Consider the following 6,803-nt stretch of genomic DNA (forward strand, 5'->3'; position numbering starts at 1 on the left):
TACGCGCCGAACACGAACAACAGTTTGTTCGCTCATGTATTTGTTCGCTCGTGTCGAAAAAAAAAAATTATATAACTTTTTATATATCAATATATAACATATATTTATGTCTAAGTTTAAATCATAACACCTCATCTGACAGTGTGGTTAGTGTATTCTTTTGTATAGATTTAATCCAGGTTCGAATCCCACACTTTGCATCTATTTTTCTCAATTTTAGTTTAACGAGCTAATTTTGAGCCGAACACGAACACGAATATTTAAATCAAGCCAGCCGAGTTGGGATTTAGCAAGATTTAAAAAAAAGCATAGTTGAAATTATGCTAGCACACAAAATCATGATTAAGTTCAAGATCACTAGCAATAAAGCAAAGCAAGAAACTCTACCTGCTAGATTGCATTTTGCAGATAAAATTAAAGCTAAAAATTTATCATATTCTTATACTCATAACTCATGGTAAATTAGAATAATAAAAATTAAAAAAATTTCAATTATCATGTATCTTTGAGGGGCGATTGCAAAAAGAGGACAAAACTCTATAAAGCTAACCTTTCAAAGTGAAGGAAGAGAAACTAATCTAAGTACTTCAAAACCGAATATATTCTATATGAGCATAACTAACTTGCTAACATATCTTAAAAAAAAAGAAACTTAATGGGAGATAGATGGCAAAGTTATCATAGACCAATATCAAAGAATCAAAAGTGATCCCGATTGAATATGTGGTTTTGAAAAGTTGGGTAGAGCATTATTGAGTATTTGAATATGAAGAAAAAACTTCGAGCACATATAATCGTACGTTAGGGATGCTTTTGGTATACCTCAGATAGGATGGAAATGTTTTTTTTGCCTAAAAATATCTATAATATAAAAAAAAATCTTATGAAAATATAGCCCTCTTACAAGTTACAATAAATATCCAACTCATGGGCATTGGTAGTTTGGAGAATGGACCTGATTGGGGCATGCATCCAATTGGCAGACTAAATTTATATTAGTGATCGTTAATCATTGTATGAAGTGAATTGATGCGAAGAATTTGGCGGACTACTACAAAAGTCATTTATAACTTCATGTGGTATGTCATCATTTATAAATATAGTCCCTTGATAGCCATAATTACAAATAATATGTCAATTTCTTAATAAGAAAATCATGGAATTCAACCAAGCCCAAGGAAATTGCCTTAATTTTGCCTGGATCCACCATCAATAAACCAATGGGTAAGGGAAAGTAGCAAAATATTAATTTTAAACCTATTAAGAAAATTAAAGTATCGAAGATGAGTGAGTTGAAGTGTTCGCATCTATCCTATGCACCTTAAGAACCATACCATCCCTTGTAACCAACCAAACCCCTTTAGCAATGTTCTATGGGATGGAAGCACTGCTTCTAATCGAGTATAAATTACATAGCTAGTTAGCGGTAACCACTTTGAATGTTAAAGAAAGTGAGATGGAAGAATAATTTGAGACAAATCAAGAAGATAACAGATAGTTGTAGACCTACTAGAGAAGCTCTAGACAAAAACATCAATAAAATAGGAATATCTCAAACGAAAGATGATAAAATATTATAAATCTAAATTTAAAGAGAAGACATTTTCTGCTAAATGTCTAGTTTTAAGGAAAATAGAAGCAACAACTTGATAATCAACACTTAGTAAATTAGGTTCTATTTGAAATATAACTTGTATTAATAAGAAGTAGCTTGCTCCTAGATCCTACCAACATAAAAGGCAGTGCGAAGAGCAAGGAGCAAAAATGAGTTAAAGCCTTCTTTCCATTAAGAATGAGGGACAATCTCCTTTCCCTCTATTTTTGCATCTGAGTATTATTTTGCATACTATACTTATGTGTATCGATAAAAAAAGAAGCATTTAATTTTTAAAATAAAATAAATTCAATGAAAATCCTTCTTTAAATTTGGTGTCTCATAAATATCCGACAAATTCAACATAAGAAGAGGCAAGTTAAAGCTCATGCCAAAGAATTTTTTGAACTATTTCATCGATGACTCACAAATTTTGTCTCTTCTAAGAATGGCAAGAGAATATGCCCCTTTCTATGAGTTTAATTTTCATTTTCAATTAAAGTATTCTCTCAAAAGGATATATATTCAATATGCTTAAAAGGTCACAACCACTTCTCTTTCAACGAAAAAAAAAATCTTACAATGTCCATGTGCTCCCCTTTAATTTCAAGTTTATACTTATCTCTTATTTTAAAGGGAATGATCTCAAATCACTTAAAAAAAAATCCTAGTTCATTAGGAAAATCTCAAGCACCATGCCTCATTCTTTTATTACCCCTAAATCATGAAATTCCAGCCTCGTAATTTGACTCATAATTTATGACAAGATTTATATTGAGTGGTGTGCATGACTATTCTAATAGAAAAATCAAGATGGCTACCTCTATAAAGATTGAGTTTTAATGAAAAGTAACGACCATCCAAAATGAAGAGTTATAAAAGAATAAAAATGGAAGAAATAAGTTAGTGTAGTTGATAGAAATATCAATTAAGTATTATTTTGACTTTTCAAGAACTTATCCAAAACTCATAGTATTCATTTTACTCAATAACCTGCAGAGAAATAATTGACTCAATAGTATATCTATTTTGAAAAAAATAAAAGATTGAAAATAATTTTAGTCACTTATTGATGTTCTTTTCAATTAAGGATAATATAAGTTTATGATAAAAGAAAAAAGTAGCAAAAGTGAGCTCATATTGATTGCACTAGCTCCATTATAGCTGCTTTTTGAAGAATCACATGTCATTAAGCTATCTAAGAGGTTCTTATATAGTACTTAGATTTTTATAGCAAGCCAACAATATTTTAAACAATAATCAATGCCAACTTCTATTTCTCGAAGATTTTCTCTTTATAGAAGAATGATTTTATGAAGTTCTCTTGCACCCTTGAGTTCTTTTGTACCTGATATCATCACACTTCACAAAATTTAGCCCATTGTATTTTTTTTAATATAATATTCTAATTGCTTGATGAGTTGCCTTCTTTCTCCAAATAAGCCTACAACTCTCATAATACTTTCTTGCATGTAATGCTGCCATTTGCATGAAGGACTCTCTTTCATGTAAAAGCTTGATGACCAAACCATTCTTTTCACAATTTTTTTTTTATCTAAGTTCAACTTACAATGACTCGGTTTCCTTCAACTTCAGAGTAACTAATTGAAACAATCTCTTATAACTAAGAGCCATCACTATATTGAGTGGTGTGCATGCCTATTCTAATAGAAAATTCAAGATGGCTACCTCTATGAAGATTGAGTTTTAATGAAAAGTAACGCCCATCCAAGATGAAGAGTTATAAAAGAATAAAAATGGAAAAAATAAGTTAGTGTAGTTGATAGAAATATCAATTAAGTATTATTTTGACTTTTCAAGAACTTATCCAAAACTCATAGTATTCATTTTACTCAATAGCCTGCAGACTCAATAGTATATCTATTTTGCAAAAAAATAAAAGATTGAAAATAATTTTAGTCACTTATTGATGTTCTGTTGAATTAAGGATAAAATTTTTTCGTCTACTTATAAGTATATGATAAAAGAAAAAAGTAGCAAAAGTGAGCTCATATTAATTGCTATTGATTGCACTAGCTCCATTATAGCTGCTTTTTGAAGAATCACATGTCATTAAGCTATCTAAGAGGTTCTTATATAGTACTTAGATTTTTATAGCAAGCCAACAATATTTTAAACAATAATCAATGCCAACTTCTATTTCTCGAAGATTTTCTCTTTATAGAAGAATGATTTTATGAAGTTCTCTTGCACCCTTGAGTTCTTTTGTACCTGATATCATCACGCTTCATAAAATTTAGCCCATTGTATTTTTTTAATATAATCTTCTAATTGCTTGATGAGTTGCCTCCTTTCTCCAAACAAGCCTACAACTCTCATAGTATTTTCTTGCATGGAATGTTGTCATTTGCATGAAGGACTCTCTTTCATGTAAAAGCTTGATGGCCATACCATTCTTTTCACATTTTTTTTTTATCTAAGTTCAACTTACAATGACCCGGTTGCCTTCAACTTCAGAGTAACTTATTGAAACAATCTCTTATAACTAAGAGCCATCACAAGAGGGTACCAAGTAGAAGCTATAGTCAATCCTGATAGTAGAGAAATTAATAACCCATTTGAGATTATTTCAAAGGGAATCCTTAGGTTTCTTTTGAAACAACGGTAACATTCACCAAATTTACTATAGAAGCTGTGTTATCAAATCAGAGGAGACAAGTTGTGATCTGAAACAATGAAAATTTGTTGTTTTACCAAAGAACTTTGAGAGACCTTCATCTCTGCATTGTTTCACCAATCAAGAATTTTTCCAGACGTCACGTTCGCTCCAAACGAACAGAAATTCACTGCCTCCTCAAATGAAGCCTTAGATTTCTTGAAAAAGGGCAATGAATAGCTCCCCCGCCATTGCTCACTTTGGTCTGAGATCATTTCTTTGTCATTTTTCTTGCTAACTCATTGTCAATAACAATGCCTTAGAGCCAGTGAGGTGCACCATCCTTAAGGCAATTCACCTCCCCCATAGACTTAGTGGAAGGAGGAGAGAGTGCCAATGTGTAGGGGATCACTACAAACTTGCAATATAATAGAGTGAAATAAATCACTATAATAATTGTGCTAGGAGATAAAGTGGTTGTAGGGGGACATTATCTAAGTTATAATGTTCCCTAAAGAATGAGTGACAAAATGAATAAGAAAAGGCATCAACGGTAATGCGCCAAGAGGGATAGTCAACACCATAGGAAGGTTAAGTAAATGCACCATGTTAGGAAGTCTTAGATCATCCTCTTCCTCCATAAATAATACATTTGGATCCATAATAATTCTTTTCTATGAAACATTAGGGGCCTATACCCCCAAAAAATTTAGCACAATGATGTTATCAGAAATAACATAGATGTTAGAAATGCTTGAAATTGTGTCACTCGTAAAGCACTTCAAGAATAGAATATGACCAAAAAGGAAGTAAATATAAAAATTGAAATTTTTTTTACCAAATAGATTCTCCTTCATGACCCCAAAATAGGAACATGACTTGTAAAGCTAAGTCTTTTGGTTGAAAGAAGGTGTTATGCTCTCATACCTCTAGAGTGGGCAAGTTGACCTTCTCTTTAGAAAATAGAAAAGGCATGGTCTTTACCAACCATCCAATGGTCAACTGCAATATATAATAAAAGATTGACAATATATATATATATATATATATATCTGCGTGTGTGTGTGTGTGTGTGTGTGCGTGTGTGCGTGTGCGTGTGTGTGATTAGATTTCTAATCCATCACTTTTAGGCCACTCTTCTTCTTGGTTGGAGGAGAATTGAACACAAATATCCTTTGATGACTTCATATAAGAATGATGGTGAAAGAAGTAAAAGATCCATGAAATCTTCTTTGCCTTCATATATAAGATCTTAGTGACAATACTCATAAAGAAAATTGAAATAACTCAAGTGCAGATGAGTCCAAAGAGTTTTTTAGATCTTATTGATCTCTCTGAACATAGGGAGTTGCAAGGCTAACCTATACCAATCACAAATAGAGCACAACTTATCAACGTGGAAAGCATTGAGGAATTCACTATCTTTTGTCACTCATATAGTGAAGTTTGCATCATTAAAGCAATAGCTTAAATCTATCATGTTGATATGTAACAATGGTGTTGGAGGCTAAATATACTTGGCTTTCATGAAAGCCTTGGAACACTTAATAAAGAAAAAAAAAACACCATGACATGAGTAGAAGCACTCAAAGACTCGAAGTAATAGACAAGAGTGGGAAGTGAAAAGAGAGTATCAAGGAGCAATAAGAGGCATGGAAGGCTTACTAAAATACTAAAGCTCTATTTATAGAGAAAAGATGAGATTCTCAAGACAAATGTCATCTCTCTTATAAATATTCAAAATTCACATTTCAAAACAAATCTTCATTTCATCATTATAATTTTATTTTATATGCCCAAGGTTTTAAGAACAATAAGCCTAGCAAAGAAGCAAATGGTAAAATTAAAAACTCAATGTATGCACAAAAATCATACAAAATTTGTGAAAACAATGATTTCATAAAATTGATTTTGTAGGATATTTTAATTACAATCAAATGTGATGACTCCGCTCTTATTCGCCACAAAAAAAAAAAAAAAAAAAAAAAAAAAAAACCATGAAATCTTCTTTGCCTTCATATATAAGATCTTAGTGACAATACTCATAAAGAAAATTGAAATAACTCAAGTGCAGATGAGTCCAAAGAGTTTTTTAGATCTTATTGATCTCTCTGAACATAGGGAGTTGCAAGGCTAACCTATACCAATCACAAATAGAGCACAACTTATCAACGTGGAAAGCATTGAGGAATTCACTATCTTTTGTCACTCATATAGTGAAGTTTGCATCATTAAAGCAATAGCTTAAATCTATCATGTTGATAGGTAACAATGGTGTTGGAGGCTAAATATACTTGGCTTTCATGAAAGCCTTGGAACACTTAATAAAGAAAAAAAAAACACCATGACATGAGTAGAAGCACTCAAAGACTCGAAGTAATAGACAAGAGTGGGAAGTGAAAAGAGAGTATCAAGGAGCAATAAGAGGCATGGAAGGCTTACTAAAATACTAAAGCTCTATTTATAGAGAAAAGATGAGATTCTCAAGACAAATGTCATCTCTCTTATAAATATTCAAAATTCACATTTCAAAACAAATCTTCATTTCATCATTATAATTTTATTTTATATGCCCAAGGTTTTAAGAACAAT

The sequence above is a fragment of the Phalaenopsis equestris genome, unplaced genomic scaffold (assembly GCF_001263595.1).
Source record: "Phalaenopsis equestris unplaced genomic scaffold, ASM126359v1 Scaffold000403, whole genome shotgun sequence".
In the NCBI taxonomy this organism is placed as follows: domain Eukaryota; kingdom Viridiplantae; phylum Streptophyta; class Magnoliopsida; order Asparagales; family Orchidaceae; genus Phalaenopsis; species Phalaenopsis equestris.